General features: G+C 44.6%; 1 protein-coding gene across 3 annotated transcripts in view; it reads right to left on the bottom strand.

The window, feature by feature from the left end:
- Positions 1-26,124, bottom strand: part of fynb (FYN proto-oncogene, Src family tyrosine kinase b) — a 109,144-nt gene that overhangs the window by 70,750 nt on the left and 12,270 nt on the right. For all 3 annotated transcript variants that reach the window (XM_080453137.1, XM_080453135.1, XM_080453136.1), the window contains exon 2: positions 14,581-14,649. The gene's annotated coding sequence lies outside the window, so the exon portion shown is untranslated. The remainder of the gene's footprint in view (positions 1-14,580; positions 14,650-26,124) is intronic.

The following is a 26,124-nucleotide window of genomic DNA, read 5'->3' as shown; positions in this document are numbered from 1 at the left end:
GTGCCCATCTGTGATTTCACACAGGAAGTGGCGGAGGGGCCACTCAACCCCCTCGGTCTAAAACTTAAACATAAATGTCTCAACCTCAAACATGAAATCACAAACATAAAAAAACACATAATGAACCTGGACCTGCCTCAGTCAGTCTCTAAACGCTAACGCTCACCTATCACCTATATTTGGACAGTATCAGGACATGGTTTTCAAAGCATTAGGTGGTTGGTTTGTTAGCAAAGGATTTCTTCGCCGTTAAATACATTGAATTTAGATGTCACCAGACATCTTATTGGTAGGCTTAGATCTCCCAATGTCTGCCAACACCAGACTATAAAGAAACAAACAGCCACACGTCACAAACACTGTTGTCAAGTTCCGATTGACCCGTTGTCATCATAACCCATCTTTATTATCTATCAGAGTATGTGTGGAGGTTGTTTCTCTCACTAATTTGTGATACATGACTTGAGACACACACACACACACACACACACACACACACACACACACACACACACACACACACACACACACACACACACACACACACACACACACACACACACACACACACACACACACACACACACACACACACACACGTGTGGTGGAAGAAGTACTACTCTGTAACTCTCTCTGTCACAAGTAAAAGGCCTTGTGTTCAAAGTGTTACTTGAATAAAAGTACAAATCGGCTATTTTCAAATAGCCTATGTATAACATAAAAGTGGTTAAATCATGTTTTATAATATAAAACAAACACACACACACACACACACACACACACACACACACACACACACACACACACACACACACACACACACACACACACACACACACACACACACACACACACACACACACACACACACACAGGCGGTTGGGGGTCAGTCCCACCACAGTGGCAGTAAATCAGCTGGGGGGGTACAGAGGAAGGCAGGGGGGGGGCTGCTGCCTCCTAGCATTCAAAGCACTGGTGCTTCAGTAAGTAGCACTAATTCCTTCAGGACTGCTCATTAAAGCTGCTGGCTTGGCCCCATGAGGACCCTGGGCCAACATATGGCCACAGCCCTGCCCCAACCAGCTATAACGAGTGGTGGAAGAAGTACTCTGATTGTTTTACTTAAGTAAAAGTAGGGCCTACCAAAATACCACACTGTAGAAATACTGTTACAAGTACAAGTCCTGTTGTATTCAAAATATTTTTTGAGTAAAAGTGCAAAGTATTAGCATAAAATATTTAAAGTGTCAAATTTTTGTATCAAAAGTAAAAGTACTCAAAATCCTTTTCGACAATAGCAGATCTACCAAGCTCACCATCTACAAGTTGTGAGCTTGTAGATCACCTATTTCTGAATAACACGTTTTCAAATAATTGTAGTGGAGTAAAAAGTACAATATTTGCCTTTGAGATGTAGTGGAGTGGAAGTATAAAGTATCGAAAAGTGAAAAAATACTTAAGTACCTCAAATTTTACAACTACTTAAGTACAGTACTTGAGTAAACGGTAGTTACTTTCCACCACTGGTCATAATGAAACCACATCACAGCAGAACCTCCAAACATATGGAGCACAGACGGACACAAATTTAGTAATTTACACATACAGTACGAACGGACCTGCACACACACACACACACGCGCGCGCACAAACGCACACACGCATACACACGCACACACACACAGCTGGACCCTCCGTCACGGTGGAGGCTGCGGCCCATTATTATTGACAGGCAGGACATCGCCGAGAGCAAAGAGGAAACTAGCTAACAACACAGCGACATCAAAGAGCTTTCTCCTCCTAGTTTAAAGCACGGCTGCTGTGTGGGGGGGGGGCACCATTTAATGACACAGCCCCGCAGCATTCACTCAGCTTAACCATTTAGACCCTCTAGTCTAGAGTCTAGACTTCAGCAAACTGGACCCGAGTTGGTTCTGTGCTTACTTGGTACGCTTTTTTCCATCTACACCAAATCTCTTCGCCAGAAATAGGATCTACAAGCAAGCTTGTAGATCGGCTATTTTTGGCTATTGTCTCCCCCCCGCCCCCCGAGAAAATGGTCGCTATGGGGTTCAAGTGGTTAACCTCATTCCTCCAGGCTGTTTATCAATTACACATGAAGCAGCTTTTAAGGACATAATAAACTAGAAAAGGTGCTCCTCGGAGCACAGGTCTCCACCAGGTCAGGTACGTTATTGTGGCCTCCTGGTGGCGCTATAATAGGCCAATGTGAAGAGGGTGCCATTTATTCTTAGGCCTTTCACGGCAATCGGACACTGCATTCATGATTTGAGGCATTTTGTTACAAAAAATTGTTTTGCTAAATTAGACCTGCTGGTGGCGCTATAACAGGCCAATGTGAAAAGGGTGGCATTTCTTCCTCGGCCTAGTGGGAATGTGCGTGTGAAATTTCACGGAAATTTCAAGCTGCGTGCATAATTTGGGACCAATCCTGAAGAAGCCAACCTTAGCCAATCAGGATGGAATATGGGAAATCGGGCAGATCCGTGTTGATCACATGACTATAGAGATACTGTGTACCGATTTGCATGACGTTTGGATAAAATCTGTAGGAGTAATGTAAAAAAATTGGTTTTGCACAAATCAGCCTCCTGGTGGCGCTATAACAGGCCCATGTGAAAAATTTGGGGCAGAGGTTCTGAATTTGCATCCAGGGAGTGTGTGTGCACAGTTTCGCAGCGACCGGGCCAAAGGTGCCAGAGATTAGCTGGTAACGGACGGACAGGACACACGGACGGACGGACGGACGGACGGACGGACGGACGGACGGACGGACGGACGGACGGACAGGGGGTAAAACATACTCTCTCGCCAGGCCGAAAATACTCTCTCGCCATGCCTTTCGGCCTGGCGGAGACAATAAACTGTAGTGTGTGACTCTGTATACAGGTGAACATGTTTCCAACCATTCTAGGTTTCAGCCCACTATGTTGTTGTTATTCAGCCCTCTCTCTCTCTCTCTCTCTCTCGCATGGAGAGGAGATCGACCTTCAACCCCTGAAACTGATTTATGGGGGTTTCGCCCTCCACAGCTTTTTAGTTGGTGTGTGTGTGTGTGTGTGTGTGTGTGTGTGTGTGTGTGTGTGTGTGCGTGCGTGCGTGCCATGATTAAATGTACATGTGGGGTGCACATCTTGCCCCAGTTGAGTTGAACCATATTATGTCGAATAGCAGAACATATTCCACATATTCCATATACAACGATCTACAACACGTTGTAGATCGCGTTGATCAACGTTGTAGATCGTGTTGTCGATCGAAAATATCCGATCTACAACACGTTGTAGATCTTTACTATCACAACACGTCACGAGGCGACACGTTGTGGACTTGCAGATCTGCTATTTTAGTATCTGAAAATACAGTAACACAAATTTCAACATCAGGGTTAAAGTGGGTTAATGTGGTTAAGAGAGAGTAAAGCAACTTTGCAAGCCGGCGAGCTTTCAAATGCAATGGGTGTCAGACCGGGCAAAGTCCCAGTGAAAAGGAGCCTTTGTTGCCCTGTGCACAGCCATGTCCATAATACATCCACCCAAGTGTGAAGCCATTAGAAGGGCCCTGCTTCACTCTCAGCTAGATCCCCTCTCAGACCCCCCCACCCCTCAAGTCTGCTGTGACAATATACCTGTCACGCCACTCAGCAGGCCGGGCAGTATAAGTCTTGGGCTTTGTCAATGAAGAACTGCAGCTGCCATTGTCCCCGAGGACACCGATGCCTCCCATCCGTGCCTTTTCAAGCTGGCCAATAAAATCGGCGAGCGTTCCGTTTTCCCAAGGCCATCTGGCGGTCCTTTTGCGCTTCGCGTTCATGCACGGAGATGGAGAGCTCAGGTAGACTTTTTAGAGCAGCGGTCCTCAAATGCGGGTCGACCGGGCGGGGACCCCATGGGTCCTTAGGGGGGTTCCAGGGGGTCCCCAGATAAACCAAATGGACCCTTATGGGCCTGACTCTGTAACTATGAGAGTGTGCAAATGGAACCAAACGTTGGTACACTCTCAGAGTTAAATTAACAGATTTTCCATTGTAGATGGCCGTGGCCTAATCAATGCATATCAAACTGGGGGTCCTTGAAATGAAAAAGAGTGAGAATCACACTGGTTTAGACTTTAGAGAGAGATTACATTTTTTAGGCCTGTGGCAAATCAATGTTGGTGATTGAGGATGGACTTGACATTCATTATGAGGCTGCAATTGCTCTAGGTTTCTGTGGGTGAGAATATTAATGACACGCGAATGTATAACATTGTAAATAAGATTTGACAGCTACTGTATAGTCATGAGCTTGATCTGGAACCTATACAGTGCAACATTGTGAGTGCAAAAGCCAGCGTGCCATCAGGAAAACTCACGGCATTTTAAATGAGGGCCGTGTATTAGAGATGCATGGGTGAACAGATGAGAGGGGAGGCTAGCTGTTAGCATGCTTAAGTAGATGTGAAGAAGATGAAGTCTCACTCTCTCACTAAACTGGTTAGGAAACCACCTGGTCGGTGGGAAACGCACAACCGCACGCACGCACGCACACACACACACACACACACACACACACACACACACACACACACACACACACACACACACACACACACACACACACACACACACACACACACACACACACACACACACACACACACACACACACACACACACACACACACCCACCCCTAGATTCCGCTGGTTTCGGCTGCCACCCAACTCCACATCCTGCCTGCATAGAAACGGTGCATACATTACACACACATGTACACACAACCCCACCCCAGCTCCTCTCTCTGCACAGACACAATGCATAAAGCTCTGTTACTACCTCTGTCAGACCAAACAGAGGAAATGGCAGATGCACGACGGCATAAATAACCCCCCCCCCCACACACACACACACACACACACACACACAACTGCGAGCCCAGCATCTGTGTTTTGGGCATGATCTGTAAAGGTCCATTTGAACGCTGAGGATTTTTACTGTGCAGCTTGTCTCCATTAGGGGTGGAATAAGTGGGTCTTAACAGATGAGGGGTTAACCACTTAAGCCCTATATCATCGCTGTCCGGTGGAAACCTTGTGTCCGGAACAGTTACTTTTCAGAAAATGGCAAAAAAAAATCCTGTGCTCCAATGGATCCAATGTAGTTATTATTTAGTCACAAGCTTGTGTTAATAGTTTTTTGCAAGCTCCGTATACGGTCTAGCGAGAACGTGGTGGGGAGTGGTATATGAAGGGACGCGACAGGACCAGATTGGTCAGATTGGAGAACCGAAACGATAAGCAGCGATAACCTTAGCTAGCATCATTGGACAGGTTCGTCGCCACAACCGAATACTTGAGCTCTTAGCTGAAGGCGACAATCACCAACAAAGTATCCTTCCCTGGTTGGGACCAATCGATTGCAGAAAGCCGCCTGCGGACCTGCCTAAAGGCAGAGAACAGCGCAGTGTCCAGTCCGACGGCTCGAGACTTTATTTCACACTTTCATTTAAAACGTTTTTGTAACCTAAATCGCGATGCATTGTGAGCTTGTGGTTTGGCAATCTTTTCGCGACACTGTGTTGTATGATTATGCAGACCATTCATTTAAGAAAAAACATTACAAGTTTAAATATGGAAATAAAAGGTTTCTGCCCGACAGCAACGATACACTTCCTAGGATGAACGGTGAAAACAGTCGATCTACAAGCTTGTAGATCGACTATTTTCTCTACTCTTGAACATTTTGACATCTTAAAAATCTTTGAACGTTCTTGCCTATAGGGTTAATGACCTATGCCCAAAATAGGGACGCCAAGTTCAAAGTGGTTAAGGGAGTGTGAGATCATAAAAGTGCTGCTTGAAGTTGCCACACACCCCTGTCTCCTATGGGCCAAAACGCTGCTCTTTCATTTGCAGATAGGGATTTAGGGGTGAGAGATGGAGAGGAGCAGGAAAATCTGCTGATAGGATTGGAGGGATGAGAGATGGAGGAGCTGGGAGCATCAAAAGGTCCTCCTCTGGAGCCGGGGATTAGACATATACAGTATATAGGAGCAGGCGCTCAATTAGTTTGTTACTCCCCCTCCTGTGGTGTCCTCCTCTTTCCTAAACACCTCCATACTCCTTGTTTATCTCCTCTACTTCCCTATATCCTCCTTTCCTCTCCTCCTGACCTCCCATCTTTACTTCTTACAGCCTCCTCTCCTCTCCTCTCCATGCACTGAGAAGTATCAGATAAGCTAGTGTGTGTGATGCACAATTCTCTATCTGTGAGTGTGCAACTGTGCAACACACACACACACACACACACACACACACACACACACACACACACACACGCACACACGCACACACGCACACACGCACACACGCACGCACGCACGCACGCACACGCACACACAAATAATGCAGACTAACACATGTGCATACTTCCGTGTGGAAACATACCTTACATTTATCTATCTGCACAGGGAGCATCAGTGACACTATTTAACACATACAGATGAATGGCCCCATGATGCTTTCTGGGACGCAGGCCAGTACCGTCAACTATGAGGTGAAAAAAACCTGCTCAGGCAGGACTACTGTTCTGCATTTCTCTTTTAGAGAAAACAAGATGGCAAGCCGGCAGTGGTGGTAGAAGTACACAGATTGTTTTATATAAACTATATAAGAAATACTCGTTACAATGAACCCATTAAGACCTGAGGCCGATTCTACAAAATATCTTCTAAATCCTAACAGTTTTTTGAAAAAACCTGTTGCTATCAGTGGTTCTCAAACTTAATCATGTCAAGGACCCCCAAAATGATATGTATTTGGCCGCAGACCCACATCTCAAAATATTTTGTTCAAGGGACCCCCAGAAGCAAAGATTTTAGTTACAAATGTTGGCTTTAAAATATATTTTTGAATAGCCAAAGAAATCTAAAATGACACAAATGCGTTCCAGGTCTAAATGGGTTAAAAGGCCTGTATTAAAACAAATATTTGAGTAAAAGTACGTAAGTAAAATACACTTACAGTACCAAAGTAAAAGAGCTTGTAGATATGCTACTTTGAAATAGCCAAAGTATAAAATAGGGCTATAGTGGTTCATATGTTTTGTAATAATGATCAAAATCTGCAAAGTAACTAGTAACTAAAGCTGTCAAATAATTGCAGTGGAGTAAAAAGTACAATATTTTCCTCTGAGACGTGGTGGAGCAGAAGTATAAGGCATCAAAACATTGTCCTTAAAGGGGAATACCACTCATTTTCAACATTGAACTATGTCTTTAATACGCCTTAGAACTTTTGGCTGAGGGGGCGGAGCCAAAAGTACACCCTGCGTATGTCACTGATCACATGACCTCAATCAATTATCCAGTTCTAGGCAACATAGAAGGGGGGGGGGGACTTTTTTCTTATTTCAACACAACAGCTCTAAGGTGTATTAAAGACATAGTTCAATGTTGAAAATGAGTGGTATTTCCACTCATTACTTGTACATTGTACAGTACTTGTACATTACTTTCCGCCACTGCAAGCGGGGCCTGCTCAAACCGATGGCTTCAAAACTCCAGCGTTGCCCATTCCCTGCATCTGTCAGAGTCAGAGGCACCACAGAGGTGCTTTGATGTTTCCCAGGGATGACTGCTCTGAGTGGGCCTGTACTGTAAGAGCTTCAGCATTGCTGCTGCTGCTGCTCTGCTGCTGCTGCTGCTAATTTGCTGACGTCTCCCCTCTTTTTCTCAAACACAGCATACTTGACAGCGTTAAGTTATTGCTGGTGAGAATGCCGTACTCCTTAACCGCTACTGAAAGAGCCAAGAGGGAGCCACTATATCCTTGCTGTCAGTCGGAAAACCTTGTATGTCCAAGGCCTGGCTCACACAGTTAAAACAAGTGTTTTTTTGTGGCTGCCTTATGCCTTACGTGAGGCATAAGGCCATTTCAATTAATTTCCTATGGAAGTCACATGGTTTGATAAAACTGACTTGCCTCACGGCTCTATCGCACTACCCCCCCTCCCCTAAGGCAAGTCAGTTTTACCATGTGACTTCCATTGGGAAGGAATTGAAATGGCCTTATGCCTCATGTAAGGCATAAGGCAGCCATAAAACACTTGTTTCAACTGTGTGAGGGAGGCCCAAGCCTGATGGAATAAACAACCTGTGTTCCAGTGGATCCAATGTAGTTATTATTACGCAGTTAATACTTTTCATTGGTTAATATTTATGAACAGACTTCACCACTATCAACCTGGAGTTCCTATTTTTGGGGAGTGTCATTACAGGCCAAATGCATCCAGTGGATCCAATGTAGTCATTATGTCACAAGCTCTTATTAATACTTATTAGTTCAATAAAACCCACGCTATTTTTGGCTAAAGTTCTCCTCAGCTAGGGTTCAAGTGGTTAAAAAAAAAATCATCACACAAAGATTTGGCGGACCCACTGTAGTAACTCTGAGGACCCCCTAGGGGTCCCGGAACCCCTGTTGAAGACCCCTGTAGTAAGGCATGTCATGATACGATGTATCGCTACTTTTGCGCAACACTGTCATAAAACTAAGTATAAAACACAGTATTAATTTAAAAACATTTGGACATGGACATACGAGGTTGTTACATGACAGCGATGATAAGACAGACTATGAATAGCTCTATATAGCTTGAGGAACCGAATATAACATGGAACCACTCCTCCATTGAACGCGGCCGCCACGTTCTTTACTGTTTTGAATGGTGTCCACGTTCTCTTACAGCGGGAGGTGAGAGAGTGTTCTGTGCAGCGTGATTAGAGTCTGTTGTGTTGTCCGGCACGTTCCCACCACATTAAATGTGAGACCACGGTGGTCTCTTATGCGTTATGTTCCTGAGCAAAATGTCACCGTACCAAGGTCAAAATCCTGACCACTTCCTTTATCTGGGGGAAAAGCTGATGAAAACAGTGCACTGCAAAAATGCAGGAAGAGCATAGTTTTCATTGATGACAACCAAATCACACCTATAAGGCTGTGACAACAGTAACCACCACACTAAGGTGTTACGAATGTGAAAATAACTGCTTTCACAGAGAAGGGATGACATACTGTAGGTCTTGAGTCTATTTATATGTTGTTGTTTTTGTCGGAAACCAAATGTTACCCTCACCTCTATTTACACCTATTGGTGGCCTATGCACACCTGGCCAGTCCAGGCGTCATCGTTATAGGTGTTTTATTATAGTGTTATCCTTTTTGTTACTAGTGTTACTACTTCTCTGTACTTGTTCTCTAACCTTACCTGTGTCTTTGTTTCATCCTTACTGCGGTGCTGCTATGACAACTGAATGTTCCTTGGGATTAATAAAGGTCTGTCTGTCTCTGTCTACATGCAACATCGATCAGGAACCAGACTCAAGCCCATGACATATCAATGACGTCTCTGTGTGTTAAGTATACAGACTGGCTGACTCGCTTAGCCATGAGGCCATAATGCTGATGTTTTGAGGAGGTCTTGTGACGCTGAGAGCTGAACCGCATTCAACTGGCATCCCTATGTTGGGCATGTCATTACATTGCCAAACATTTTCCGAAAACGGTACAAATTTGTCATAGAATGAAGTATGCACACTACAGTAGGACTTAAGTGGTTAATAAGCACATGGAGCCTGGGTTCATTCTGCGTAGGCTCTCCTACAAAGACCATACACCTCGCTGCTAGACCGGCTCCTTGAGAAGCCATTGCTTTGTTGAGTCAAGGCCACCGAAATGCCAGCAAGACGTGTCAATGGAAAGGAGTGAGGCATAGCCCATTAACACCGGGGAAAGCATCTGAGTCATTTTAGATTTGAGCTATGTTACATAGCTCAAATGTATATATAATATATAGCGACATAAGTTTTACAGAAAACTCTTAGGATTTATAACAGTGGTTTAAGAGTGAACAGTGGGCCTCAAAAATAGCAGATGTACAAGCTCACAGCGCGTCACTTCGTGCCGCGCCGCGAGCTTGTACATCTGCTATTTTTAAACATTTTGGAACAATCTTGAAAGTGTTTGAAGAATTTTTAATAATATATATTTATTTAACACAAATCTTCTCTTCTGGGGGGGTCCCTGGCACGTAAAAGTTTGAGAACGACGATGATTTAAAAGACATTTGTAGAATCTTTGCCTGAGGTCTTAACCGGTTAACTAGGTTCGTTAGCTGCATCGCTGCACCCCCGTGCCGCCTCGCTGGTGTCCCCGTACCGTCGGGCAGAACCAGTAAACCACAATGGAGCCCCAGTTTGAGGGCGACACGCTGACATTTCGGCGAATAGCTCCGTGGCCCACGCCGCCCGCCACACAAGGACGAGACGAGACGAAGAAGCAGCGGAAACGCTGGAAATCGGTGACTCATATTTCTGTTTCTCACCCACAGAGAGCGTGCACGGTTGCACACCTCACGTTCGCAAGCTCATGCAGTTCATGCACGTGCGTACACACACACACAAAGGTTTGCACTGTTCCAAAGTGAGCAGGAAGCTCTTGCTGCTCTACTGTCACTCTTCTGCAGAGGAGCAAACAATACCTCAGACACGTCACCACGCGCGCACGCGCACACACACACACACACACACACACACACACACACACACACACACACACACACACACACACACACACACACACACACACACACACACACACACACACACACACACACACACACACACACACACACACACACACACACGTATTATCATGCACCTTCGTGTATATATTTCACATTGCCCAGATTGATTTCTTTCTTTCTCTATCTCTTTCCATCTCTCTTGAAAGTGCAACGATGGAGCTCATATACAACAAAGAATTTCACCCACTTTTCTGCAGCCGTAAACCCGTCATGTGACAATAACAGTCGATGGAAGTGGTTCAATTCAATACGATGCCATTTCAATCTATTACAGTGTAACGTGGACTGTATAGATGTAGCTAGCTAGCAGCAGTTGCCAGGGTTCCCAGATCTGCTTATTATAAGATTTTATTTGAAAATAGCCGATCTAGATCTGCTATTTTCAAAAAGCTGATGTATATGTTAAAGTGCTCTTGTGGCCCATAGTCGCTTCTTTTGGGCTGGTTTTCCTAGACCTGGTTGCTTGTTTCTCTCACAGAATCTGGCAACGCTGGTTGCGTGGTGTGGCAGTCCAGCTGTAAAAATGAACCTGCATAATGTATGAACCTGCTATGAATGTTGGACGCTCAGATGATTCTGGTGTCCTGGGAGAAGCCATACGCTACGTGTGTTCACTCGTCACTTGTACACTAAGCTACTGCTAAGGAATTCAACCAAATAAAAGCTCCTCACCACTTAGAGCTGCTGGCACCGTAGATTGCAGTTTTATGATTTTTTTTACAATGTAAAATGCTTTCTCTTTTGTCTACTGACTGGGAGGTGGCCTGTGTTCAAAATGTAAAAGTAAAAGTACTGGCATGAATATATACTTAAAGTACCATAAGTAAAAGTACTAAAATGTCTGTAAATAGCAGATCTACAACAGATCTACTAGGTTGGCCATTTTCTAATATTTTTCAAATATTTTCAAATAGCCTATGCAAATAGCCTATGCATAAAATAGGGCTAAAGTGGTTAATGTATGTTTTATAATATAATAATTTATATCTGCAAAGTTTTCAAATAATTGTAGTGGAGTAAAAGTACAATATTTGCCTCTGAAAAGGGAAAGTACTGAAAACTGGAAATACTCCAGTAAAGTAAAAAATACCTCAAAATTGTACTTAAGTACAGTACTTGAGTACATGCACTTAGTTACTTTACACCACTTTTTCCACTGACTGGGAGGTGCGACACCCCAACATTGCAAAAGAGCGAAGTTACAGCCAGTCTGACAGACGTATAGATGACAGTGGCCATCGCAAAACACCAATATGACATACAGTACATCGAAATCCTCTAGGCATTTATTTCCGATTCCCCGATCTATTTGACAGCTGGGTGGAGAAAGGAAACTGCAGAAGAACAGTGACAAACGTCACGTTCGTGGATCTGAACCCTATAGTGACATCGTGTGAGTAGATGGCACGTGTGCTACTGGCTCACTGAGGCAGCGCTCACATGCCCAGATCAGCAGAGAGTGTAATGCATAATACATAGGAAACCACAATGGAAACAAGCTAGCCCTCAGGGCTTTTTGTGTTATCCTTTTAGCATTATTGTAGAACATGTACCTCTGTACCTTTTGAAAACCGTTAATAAAGTATTAATCAATCAATCAATCAATTAATCAATCAATTACTTTAGTTGCCAGTGTTGTGCACCGATCTACAAGCTCACTGATCTACAAGCTCACAAGGTGTTGCAACGCGATGGGTTGTGAGCTTGTAGATCGGCTATTTTCTGTGGGTTTAAACGCTACGCATCCAAGTATAATTCAGGCATAAGGCTGACCTGAGGCAGGCTGTATATATAAGTAACCTGACATCAGAGAGGCTGTGTACAGCACATACAGTACTGTCCAACACCTCTGGGACTGCATGGGGGAGACGCATTGCGCTGACGCTCATGTTGCATTTCATGCGAACACACCTCTCTCTGAGGAAAGAGCTTCCAGACACTCAGAGCCGAGCAAAGGCTGTTTAACCACATGAACCCTGACATCCCAACTCTGGGCATAGGTGAACATATCCAATCTACAACCTCACAACATATCACCTTATATAAAAAAAAAGACCGATTAAATAGTAGATCGGTTACTTTTGCCAAAGACATTTGGTATGAAGGGGAAAAAACAAGTGGGCCTATACGTTGCATGTGGCGTCCTATACCGTCCTATACACGTTGCGTCGCGTTGTGAGCTTGTCTACCGGCTATTTTCAGCAAAAGCTTTGCCCACAATACCGATGCAAGCCTTTGGTAAGACAACTTCCTCAAGGCCTTGAGGAAGCAGCATTATCATGGTGGCATTGGGTCAGAGGTGACAGTGGCTGCATGTGCACTGTGGCCTGAATCCCACATTAACCCCTGTGGTGTTATCATGGTATGTGCCAACCAACCACTGTCACAGGGATGGCACAGCTGCTGCCACTAGGGATTAGACCCGGAAAATAAATAACACTTTCCCATTTGATTAAGAAATATATATACTGTAACGTCTCTGTCGGGTGGAATGTATGTCCAAAACTCCGATCGATCCAACGTAGTTATTTAGTCACAAGATCTTGTTAATACTTTTCATTGGTTTAATATTGATAAAACCCACAGACAGACTTACTGTAACCACTTCCACTTTTGAATGCATTGCGGCGATGTAGGGCAGGTTTCTGCCCAACAGCAATGCTATATTAAATGGTATGAAATGAATGCTGTATATATTGATACAAATAATGTGAGAGTCTCAGGACACAGTATAGAGCCGGGGGCGAAGGGAAGGGATTCGCATGATTTAAGCCTTGGACAGAGAAAAGGGGTCATAACCAGCACACGATTGTCTATATACCATCGCTTTAGCTTTTAATCTGGTTGTATCCCTCGCTCCCTGTGGATTATATTATATTATTCCCTCACCTGTCCTATGATCAGATTTATGAATGAACAAGCCAGGAAAAAGAAATATAAGCATGGGATACCCTTAATGTACCCGTACACAAGATGTAACTATAACAAAATCTTGAAGCTTGAAACCGGCGTAAACTCCAATCCACCATACTGTAAGTACACACAGCACAATCCTCAGTGTTCATTTATCCATTTGTAACTCTGACAGTGTAGTGTACAAATGGACCCTTTCACGGGTCCCTTTGGTTATGAGGATATAAGGTTGAAAATGGTTGAAGTGTTCCTTTAAGTGGGCACTCTATGTCGTGCTGCAGTAGTAGCAGGTGAAGAGATGTTGCGGTTGTTGGACAGCAGGAGTGCCTGTGGCAAATATACTCTCAACTAGTGTTGGCAAGCTGGCCAGAAACCATGTGGCTTTCCACAGTATGTGCCTGTATACTGTATACTGTGTGTGTGTGTGTGTGTGTGTGTGTGTGTGTGTGTGTGTGTGTGTGTGTGTGTGTGTGTGTGTGTGTGTGTGTGTGCACACGTGCCTGCTTTGTGCATGCACATGAATCCGTCTGATGCAACTATTTGCTTGGGGTTACACTTGTGTGCGCGCCTGTGTGTGTGTGTGTGTGTGTGTGTGTGTGTGTGTGTGTGTGTGTGTGTGTGTGTGTGTGTGTGTGTGTACAGTACAGTACATGTACAGTATCTGTGTGTGGGAATCTGCGAGGCATTTTGGAGCGTCAGCAATAATTAAGTTTCAACTTGAATTTCATTTTGGCCATGTCATTAGGTGAAAGCTAGCTGTGAAAATTATCGAAAAAGGGCAGAAAAGAAATTGAATTAAAACAATGTCTATTTTGAGCACCGCATCGGGAAAATATTCACAGAAAATAGCAGATCCCAATGCGCCACAATGCTCACAATGCGTCGCGTTGTGAGCTTGTAGATCGGCTATTTTCTGTGAAGATATTAATGTAGAGTGAAAACAGAAAAGTCACTAGTATAGATTCCTGATGAGGGACAACAACCGCTCAACAACATACTGTATGGTTAAAGCTGCAGGGCTTACCTCTGGTTTTCAGCGTTTCAGGATCTTTATTTGCTCCACATTGCTTTGTGCGCCGCCAGAACACAGGCCCTGCAGGGACACACAAACAGGCCTGTCAGAATTATGGCGATCGTCTATTATTTGAGATCGCAATTATTTTTGCATAATTGCCAGAATCGTTTTCCATTCATCTGTTGAAAAATGTTTGACACATCGTTAAAAATAAATTGTGGAAATAGCCGAGCTTGTAGATACGCTATTCTCCACTATTTTCAGAAATGTTGAAAGTATAACATTTTATAGGCCTGTTTTGGCCATAGTTCATTATTCCAAGAATCAAGAAGGTTTTATTTGTCACCACTCATACAGGTATAGGCCTACTATACAAGAAGCGAAATGCAATTTTATGCAGTCCACAAAGATGGAAGCTTTAAGCCTGGCTGCTTATTATGTGTTTGTATTGAGGTTATTGTTTTCAAAACCAAGTTTATGTGATTCTTTTGATAAAAAAGTTTTTATTGCATAGTAACTTATTATTACTTTTTCTTACTGAGCAAAGACTAAACAAAGCAGAGTACCAATTTTGATTATTGGTACCCGGTCATTCATTTCTTTGTATTGTCTATATTCAAGTTATGTGTCATATTTGCGATTATTGTTTACAAAGCTTAAAAGGCAAACAGAAATGTAATCTTGATTTGTATGTTCCGATGCTCAATGCCAGAACGTTCACGCAATTAAATCGCTATTCGCAATTATTTTCGTGACAATAGTCCGCTAAAACGTCATGATCGTGACAGCTCTACATAGAAACACTCCATTCGTCACAGTCCCATCCAATAAACCATTGTCTCTGTCAGCCTATCCAAATACATACATTGGTCTCACTAATCTGTGCATTTCGCATAACCCCAAGAGCACACATGCTGCTGTTCTCTAATTAGTTTAGTCTTCGCTCTATAAGAAAAAAGTACAGTAATAATAAGTTACTAAAACTCCCCCCACCAGCCTAGGGAGCCTAGGGCCGAGCTCATGCCTCCTTCAATGCATGAGAGCCAACTGACCTTCTTGTCACCTGACAGGGGAGAGTTTCCCTGGTTGGACGTAGCGCGTGGAAGGAACACGTTATTCCAACCAGTTCCCTTCCCCTCCATCAGGCGCCCCGGCTGTCATGGGGGAGGCGGTATAGCGACCAGGATTACTACACGTTTTTGTGAGGGTATTAACTACCCTGAGAGACACGGGGAGAACATGCAAACTCCACACAGAGTAGGCTGTGTGGAGATTAAGATTTATGTCTTACCCGGGATTCAAACCCAGGTCTCTCGCGTGAGCGCTGAACTTTCCACTGCCGAGCTAAGAGGGAACACCCGCTTGGGCAGGGGAGACACTGCCCTCTGAGGTCCAGGCAATACCGCTTGTCAACCGGGGTCTAAATTTCTCAATAGAAGAGCAGGGAGGCCACCTCCAACCACTGCAGTTGTGTCAGTTATATTGTCTTATGCTCTACGAAACAGATTGGTTAAAATGGCGTTTTATTCATTAACCACCCATACAAAGGTCTATACTCGGTCCCCTCCTATTTTGCCTATACACCAAATCTCTTGGCCGAAAATAGCCCATCTACAAGCTCACAATGCATTGCTGGGATGTGGTTAGAATAAGTTCCCGGAATGCAGCTTTAATCAAAAGCCTAGCCTATATGGCCTCATTTTTTCTCTCTGCAATGCTCTCTAACGCTCTCTAAACCCCCCCCCCCCCCTCTCTCTCTCCCTCTCTTTCATCAATAGCAGGCAGGTGCATTAGAAAACTCATTCTTTCCCCTTCTGAAGTCTGAGCGGGACAATACCATTATGAATCAAGTACAACGCAGACCCCATGGTGACACGTGTGGGCTGCAACTACAATCTGTGGATTCCATGCCAAACAAAGCGCAATACATCCACTTACAGTATCGCTCTAAAGCTCTGATAGGCACTGAAGTTGTCCTCTTGGTTTTGGGGGCATTTGTCACTATAGATTTGCACTTACTGTGTGTGCAATTTGTTCTCTGAATTCAACCCAACCCAGCCATGCAGTGGGGCAGTGCGCCAATGTTCTTTTTTCCCCTTCTTTTTTTTTTACTGTTGAGCTATATGGAACCGTACTGCACGCTCGGTAAGGAGAGTTATTTCCATTAGAGTTTCATGCAATACCACTTGTCAACCAGTAGTGGGCCTTGGTGCTGCTCAGGCTCAGGGGTAAACCTGTCCACCACGACAGAGTCTAGGCCCGGGGTTCAAATCCAACACGGTGCGTCTTGCTCAAGGGTTTCACTCAATAACACTTCTGACACATAGATTAGCCCTTCCAGGATGACTTCTTTAACCATTTAAACCCTACAGTACTTTGCTCTATGTCAGTGGTTTTCAACCAGTGGTCCGGGGACCACCAGTGGTCCTTGAGGGAGTACCAGGGGGTCCCCAGCGAAATGAGTTAACATATAGCGTCACAATCATTTTAACCGCTTAACTTAGGCTATTAAAAAATAGCAGATATACAAGCTCATAGCCAGTGCTGCTTTAGACTCCACAGGGGCCCTAAGCATGATACAGGACACATGCACGCGCGCGCCCTCCGTGCGATTTTTTTTTGCGGTTCTGGGCGGATTGGGTTCGTTTTTTTCGCGGTTTTGGGCGGATTGGGTCCGTTTAAAAAAAAAAAAAAAAAAAAAAAAAAAACGCAGGCGGGGCCCCACGCAGCCTGCGTAGTGTGCGTGTAGGGAGAAGCGGCCCGATCTACATGAGCTTGTAGATCTGCTATTGTTGAAAAACCTTGAAAAAGTGTGCATATCTTTGAATATTTGTATTTTTTTAAGCGAAAATTAACTGATATCTTTGCTTCTGGCACAAAACATTTTCAAATGGGGGTCCGCTGGCAATTGTATATCAATTTAGGGGTCCTTGGCATGAAAAAGGTTGAAAACCACTGCTCTATGTCAATAGCTGAAATAACGTGCTGCAACAACGGGTAACGGTAACTATTGACATTAAACAAACCATGCCATTTGCTATACACTGCTATTTTTGCCAAATGTTCGCCTATTGTGACTTACCCACAAGAGGGAAGCTCAAGTGTATGTGGTTAAGTTATTCAGCAGAAATGAGTCACCTCTATTCGTGAAACCCCCCATCCTTATTCTGGTAACAACACTACAAAGTCTAACTAAACAAAATTCAAGGGTAGATGATGGCAACTGTACTTTACATGGCTCGTCTCCCATAGTCACGCATGGCCTTTACAGACCCTGTTAGCTCAGTGAATGACAACACAGTGGAGCCATTGTGAGGTAAACTCTGCATGGCACGCTTCTCCCACACTGCCCTTCGTTTACAACAGAGCCACCGCTAACAAACGCCAAATACGCTATAACCCATTAGTGTCTAATTTGACTTTAAAGATCACAGCACGGCTAATCTCGTTTAAGCTGCCTCTCCCTGGCTCAGTTGACTGACAGAGCGTAGCGGGGGCACTTTCCTGCACAGTCAGTCTGCCACGCAAACATGCTTAGAACATTTCACTCACGCATACGGTCTTATGTAACTATCCTATAGGCCACGATCCAGTGATAAAAGGGAGTGTGTGTGTGTGTGTGTGTGTGTGTGTGTGTGTGTGTGTGTGTGTGTGTGTGTGTGTGTGTGTGTGTGTGTGTGTGTGTGTGTGTGTGTGTGTGTGTGTGTGTGTGTGTGTCAGTCAGTGGTGGAAGAAGTACTCACATATTTTACTTAAGTAATAATAGCAATACCACAATGTAGAAATACTCTGTTACAAGTAAAAGGTCTGTGTTCAAAATGTTACTTGAGTAAAAGTACAAAAGTATTGGCATCAAAATATACTTAAAGTATCAAAAGTAAAAGTACTAAAATATTTGAAAATAGCAGATCTATAAGCTCACAACGCATCACGTTGTGAGCGAGAGAGAGAGAGAGAGAGAGAGAGAGAGAGAGAGAGAGAGAGAGAGAGAGAGAGAGAGAGAGAGAGAGAGAGAGAGAGAGAGAAAGCTGAAATAAAGATCAATTTAGAAGTAAATAAAGACACAGTGACACACAGAGAGAGAGTGGATATCAAGAAAGAAAAGTGTGATACTGAGGGAAAAGACAGATGTGAAGCAAAGATAATGTTTCTACCCCTTAAATCTCCCGTACGGTAAATGAAAGAACGTGGTCACATCACAAACCGTAGCCAAAGTAGGAAATCAACATATGAGATATTAGGAACTAAGAAAACAAAATCATGCAAGAATCTATTATAATGACTTTGGCCTGTTGAAATTAGCTTGGAAATTAGCAATGGAATGTGTCAAACACATCACAGACTGGATGAATCAAAGAATTCAGGTCAACATATTGTAGTATTCAAATATTCTGGCTGACACCATTCAAGCCTGGCTTTCTTTTTCTGAGCTGCGGGATAGCAAAAGTCTATTTTAAGCAGCTGTGCACAAACCTGTGCGAGGAGCACATTCCAAAATACACTTTCGCCGCCCGCAGCGCGGAAGTGAAACATGTGATTTTCGGGCCAGCAGAAAATTGCCATTCAGCTACCTTGCATGTCTGGTTTGCGTCCAGAGACAGTGGGCCGTCCCATCTCGTCTCTCTGCCTGTCTGCCTGCCTGTCTGTCTGCCTGTCTGTCTGTCTTCCTATATTCCTGCCTGAGTAATCTCTCAAGAACAGATTCTGCTCTGCGTTTGAATCTGTCGGGGAGGTTCGTCATAACATGTACGCAGTAGCCTACAAGTGGGCGTGCCTTCAGATCAGGAAGCAGGCCGCGCTTTACCCAATCAAATGTAGTGGGCGGGATTCACGTGTCCGTCGATCCTTCCCCACTCGAAACAAACCGACACTCATTTAACAATAGCGTCCGCGGAGCAGACAAAACCACGGAAAGATATTCACATTTTAACTTGCTCTTTCATCATAGAAACAAGTGGGCTTATAACCAAAACGATCCATGTTCTCTGGGAGAAGTGGAGTTAGTGTTCCGTGTAGAAATATTGTTAGTGGGAATGAAAACATAGTCGCGCCACCGGAAGTGATGCGCTGAAGGCAGACCAAAACCCCGGTTTCCTTGCGCACGGGTGCTACGTTTTCTTCCTCCCAGAGCCAACTGAGATAGTCAAAAACAGCAGAGGGCGCTGTTTTTCCTTTTCATTTGGCGCTGGGTTCCCAGATTGCTGCTGAGTAGTGAGACCTATACTGTATACTGCACGGAAATAGCTGATCTACAAGATGCGACGACACGTTGTGAGCTTGTAGATTGGCTATTTTCATCACGTGACACCGTTGTATGATGGCTTAAGGTGGGGGGCCCAGCAGGCTTGGCTTTCTGTCTGTGTGTGTGTGTGTGTGTGTGTGTGTGTGTGTGTGTGTGTGTGTGTGTGTGTGTGTGTGTGTGTGTGTGTGTGTGTGTGTGTGTGTGTGTGTGTGTGTGTGTGTGTGTGCACGTGTGTGTGCGTTGAGCCTGGAGGGGAGAGAGAGAGAGAGAGAGAGAGAGAGAACTGGTTCTCTCTTTTCATCAGCAGCCCCTTTTTTCCAATAAAACATAATGGCACACAGGGGCTGCGGGGGAGAGTCATTGAGGCAGCCACACAGAGCCATCATGTCACATGACTTGGCCCATGGCACAACGGACCCAGTCATTCTGACGCTGCCACCGGCCGGGGACCACCGGGGCCACATGGGTGGGCTACAAAAGCTGACCCGGGAGGGCCGCATCAAACATGTATGAATGGACCGTATATCTATATATTGAGATGGTTACTGTGAAGAATTTTACATTAATGGCATATCATGATAATACTGCCTTCACATCACTGCCCGAGATGGAAACATCAGTCAAGCAACAGCAGTGAAATTAAACATTTATGAATATACAGTATTCCTACTGTATATGTACTCCTTGAGTCCTAAACCCTGTACATCCACACAAAACACCAGCCCACATATCAACCACACACATCATCACATAAAAGCCATTCCGCAAACTGTGGCATTCTGCACGACAAGCTCCACAGAGAGGGGAACTAGTGTGTGCGTGCGTTGAGGTGCCAGCCAGGACAGTGTACTGTGCGCAGGCATGCAGGCGTGCCATACTACTGTATGAAGCCAGATACTGTAAAGCCAGAGGCATTCGTGCACGCATATATATAACCCTCCCATGGTTCGTACAGTTTAACTTAACCCATTAATACCTGGAACGCATCTGTGTCACTTTTAGATTTCTTTAGGCTATTCAAAAATAGCAGATATACAAGCTCATAGCGTAGATCTGCTATTTTTTTTAAATCGTGATTTTTTTTTTTTACATTTTTTTTCGAAAAACTGTTAGGATTTAGAAAATGTTTAGAAGCGGCCTCAGGTCTTAATGGGTTAAAACTCACCCCTCCTCCCCTCGGCCGCCCACTTCCAAGTTCATTTCAGGGCTACTCTCTGAGGGCTAAAGTAGGGCACGTTGCCATTTCAATAATAGCAGCATTTCAGTGCAGAGCACTACAGCTGCAGGCTACAAGCCTTAACATAGTTTGTAGGGAGTAGTAGTCCTGCAAAAAGCTGTAGCGTGCCGTAGTAGTGCCATGACGTCACGCGGTAAGAATACTGTGTTCGTGTAACTCTGAGAGGGTTTACACGTGTAATTCACACGCTCTGAGTTAACCCATTAAGACCTCAGGTTCCGATTCTACAAAATATTTAATATATAAAATAAAATATTTATATATATGAAGGATATATATATATGTCACAGGTAAATTGGCATTCCAGGGAAATTGGAAGTGGAGCGCTTGTTTTTAGGCTCGGGGCGGGGCTGCGATGCAAGGAAGACGACGACAACATGGATATACATACATACCGGCCTCAGTGGCGCACTTCGATGATCATTGGACTCCCCATCCACTATCACTGGGAGTCTGGGTTTGACTCCCGCTTGGGACATTACTTTTTCAAACAACCGCGGACTACTTTTTTTCCACAGATAAAGCATAGTTTTGGACCATGACGGAGGCGCGCCGACTCAGCAGACCTTGAGGCCAAGGAGGCGTGCCCGCGTGTGTGCGTGCTCGTTTGTGCGCGTGTGCATGCGTGCGTGTGTGGTGTGGGACTCATGTCTGGCTTGCATTGCCCTCTAGCGTTGGTTCTACAGAATTGCCTGGGGGGCGGTGAAAACAAGCACTTCTTTTCCAATTTACCTGGAATGCCAATTTACCTGTAACATATATATATATATATATATATATATGTGTGTTAAAGGAGCTTTTGTTGTGGCAGATTTTATTTGTCAAGCTTGGGAGAGAAGACAGAACACTGTATGTATAATTCTGCAGATGTAATTATGTGAATATATTGTAAAACATGCTGTAAGTGTAAAATGGTGTCTTATAAACCCATGAGGGTTGGGCACGACACAGAAATAAAATAAATCTATCGATCTATCTATCTATCTATCTATATTGAAAGATTTGCACGACGTGGCTTTCTGGTGCCATTTCTGAAATGATTTGAAATGGTGGTCGTGAAGATATGGCACGGTGGAGTTATACGGTGGAATGTGGCCATTCATCACGCTCCCTGGAGAGCTGGTGGGGTGCTGCTGTGTGTGACTGATGGGAGAGCTTCTGGGTTAACACCTCCCACCGACATGGTGACTGACTGACTGACAAAGCTGTGTGTAGAGGAATGGATTAAAATGAAGGCCTACTGCCGCCTACATAATAATGGCACTGGCTGACGCTAGTTGGGAGCGCACAAGAGGCATGTATCACACACATGTTATTTTGTGGGAAGAAGTATTACTGTAGAAGCAATGGATTAGATTAGCAATTCTGTAGACTTAAAAGCCGCAAGCAAAAATTCTAAATGTTTTTTTAATTTTTTTATTTTTTATTTTTTTTATCCCACGATTTTGTGACCCATTTTTTCACCCAGTGCCAATTGCCTATGTAATCCTGGGCGCTACTCTCCCTCTGCCAGCCTAGGGAGAGCCCAGAACTGAGCTCATGCCTCCTTCAATGCATGAGGAGCTAGCAAGCCGCTTCTTATCACCTGACAGGGGGGAGTTTCCCCGGTAGGACGTAGCGCGTGGAAGGAACACGTTATTCCAACCAGTTCCATTCCCCTCCATCAGGCGCCCTGGCTGACCAGGGGGAGGCAGTATAGAGACCAGGATTACTGCATGTTTCTTTGTGAGGGTACCTACTACCCTAGGAGACACGGGGAGAACATGCAAACTCCACACAGAGAGGCCCTTTCGCCAACCCCACCTAGGGTATGGGCACTGATGACGCGGAGGAGAGAACATGCCCCCAGCTCCCACAGCGTCCCCGGCGGCAATCGAACCCAGGACCTTCTAGCTGTGAGGCGACAGCGCTACCGACTGCGCCACCGTGCTCCCTAAATGTGTTTTTGAGGAAAGGTATAGCTCTTCATTTCTGTCTGAAATATGCTCTGGGGGGCCGTGACATTGGCCTAAGTCTCACCAGAAGAAAATACCCGTAATAGGACCTTGGACAGAGCAAGACAGTATGCTCTTCAAGTTGAGAAGATTGCTGATATTGCAGCTTCTTTAGCAGCAAAAAAGCGAGGCATTAACTACAGCCTAGTCCTGGCGGGACGTTTTCAGTTATTGTTTTTTTTTGTGAAGGTAAGGCTCTGCCAGAATGTCTTGCAGCCAGGGTCATGTAAGGAAAAGTAAAGTCCTTTTCTATTCTCTTTACTTAGCTTGTCTATTCCCTCTCTTACAAGAGTTAAGAGAGGGATCTCTTGAGGATCACGGGGGACATTTAAAGGTTTTACTATTACAGTAGTTACTGCTGGGAGAGCAGTAAGCTGCTCCTAGACAAACACCCATCAGCTAAATGCAATAAATATGACCTCATCCCCTTCCCCTGGCGGCATGGCAGCCCTTTAATGTTAACCGGGGGCCTTGCGAGGGCCAGGGGGGCCTAGCTTTTCCTGCCAGTGGGACGTCGCTGCCTGGATGAGCAATCGTCTCCTTTGTCAGCATCTAGCAGCTGCATCAGCACTGCAGAGCAGTGACGCTGCATGCAGCGCCAACGGAGAGAGCAGGGAATAAACACAGGGGGACCAGACAGGCAGATGAGTGTTCAGAGAGACGGGGGGAAAACGGCTGTAATGTTGGCAGAGAAGGCGCGTGACGGGGAGATATGTGGTTACCGGGTATCACATAGTATAGTTGTCCGTCATGAATTTGGTTCTTTTGCTAACCGTACGTACATACACCCTAGCATCCCTTTTCTGGGGCATGTCATAATACTGTAGGGTAGGCGAACAATTGGCTAAAATAGGCAAATATTCAGTGAAAAATGTGCAATTTATGGCAACGAGATTTGGTGTAGAGGGAAATGGAGGCGACCAATCAAAGACCCAGATGGGCCTCGGTCAACTACTATAAGTAGTGTTTAAGTGGTTAATAATTGCAGAATAGAAAATATCATATTTCATAGAAAATGGCCATTGTATTGAAAATAGCATAGCAGAATCAGAATCAGGTTTATTGTCACATCACAGGTTTACAGAAAAAAAAAAAAGTGGGTGAAATTTGTTTTCGTGCATAGTTCCCATCGTAACGTTATTTACATAGAAAGAAGAAGGGGAGGAAGAAGGGGCGGGAGGTGGGGGCGGTGGGGGGGCAAGTGGAAAAGGAGATCAAAAAGTTATCTAGCTATCTAGCATCATGTTGGTTCGTTCTCGGAATCATCACATCTGCCGATGAGCGATGACAATAATATCCGGCGATAATCAGATAAACATTTGATTTGACAGTCGCGCAGCTCTAAATGGCTTCAATACAACAGACTGGCACACACAGCACTAGGTGTGCAGGTGGAGATTGAATGCATCGCAATCCTGTAAGTGAATGCAGAGGCCAAATGGTTTCATCATTCTCTGTCAGTGTGCTTTGTGTGGTACATTTCCCATGTGACGTGAGAGGAGCGAACCCGGAGCATACAGTATACAATGCGCTGGGTTATTACGGCACACGCCTGCATTGAAATTCATAGAAATTCATAACGCAACAAGCCCCCTTTTGCAATGCAGATGAAAACGTGCCAGTCTAACTCGAGCACAGGAAAGGCTTTGTCGAAGGCAGAAAGTGGCCTTTGTCACTTGCATGCGAAGGCATGACGTGAAACACAGCTGGGGAAAGATTCACAGCGATTAATTATGCATGAAAACACTCCGGGCCATAAATATACACACAAAGACGGCACTTTTGTTTTCCCCTCTTAAGATGCAAACACTTGCCGTGGGTCTGTCTGCCACTATGGTAAACATATCATTAATAAATCATAAACTGTTGTGAACTACATTCTCTCCCCCGCCAGCCTGATGCTTCGGTGAGAACAACGCCCACATGATTTGTACTCGAGTCTGGCAGCCGGAAAGCCAAAAGATGGTCAAAACGATGGATTGTGTGAACTTTGGGCAAAAATAGGCAAACATTCGACAGAAATAGCAAGCTGGCATATCTGCCATTTTTGGAGGAGAGATTTTGTGTAGAGACCAACCCTGGGGTGGGACACAGGTCAATGAAGTATACATCGTTTACGAAAGGGATTGTTAACAGCCCTTCCGGCATGTTGTTTCTTCACTAAGAGAAGCAGGAAAGACACAAGGGAGAAAGCCTGGGAGATGCTCAACCCTCATCCAGCTGCAATACATATACAGTATGGTCCCAGAGACAGGGGGCCCTATAGTCACTAGGCCTATACCAGGGGTCTTCCAACGTTTTTCAGGCCAAGGACCCCTTAGCTGAGAGAGAGAGATGAAGCAGGGACCCCCACAACATATTGTATAACATTATGTTGCAGATTAAACATTTTCATGGATTTCATAGATCGCTTCATAGACTTGTTTGACAGCACTATCATCAGTGTTGGATTTATGTATTTTCCTACAGTTAACAACTTAACCCCTATGAGCTTGTATATCTGCTATTTTTGAATAGCCAAAGTGTAAAAGAATGCTTTTTAGCTCAAATCAAAAAGTGACACAGATGCGTTCCAGGTCTTAATGGGTTAAACCCTCAATACTTAGAAAACGTGTACTTGATGTGCTCTTTTTCCCCCTAGACCAAACCTTTTTGCCGAAAATAGCCGATCTACAAGCTCACAACGCCTCTGTATAGAAAAGGAATTCTAGGGTTCAAGTGGTTAATGTAAAAAAAAAAAAAGTTCCTATCATCACACAAACATTTGGTGGCTCCTCTGTAGTAACTTTGAGGACCCCCTAGGGGTCCCAGGCCCCCTGTTGAAGACCCCTGGCCTATATACATTATCTCTGGACGGCAAATCTCTTTTATCTGTACAATATTTATGCTGCTTTTTCTCTGAGAATCACTTTGTGTTGACAAACACGAATGGATTAAAATAAGTGCTTCATGATGAATAAGTTTGACGACCCAGAAAGCATAACGCATGAAGTTAGGTCATCCCCTCTACCTCTTTTGTCTTCCTCTCTCTGCTCAGCCCACCAGAGGAAGGGATGGATCCCTGGCTCTCTGCTCAGACA

Source organism: Gymnoscopelus braueri (assembly GCF_963280865.1).
Source record: "Gymnoscopelus braueri genome assembly, chromosome: 16".
Lineage (NCBI taxonomy): Eukaryota > Metazoa > Chordata > Actinopteri > Myctophiformes > Myctophidae > Gymnoscopelus > Gymnoscopelus braueri.
This window is presented reverse-complemented; position numbering and strand designations above follow the sequence as displayed.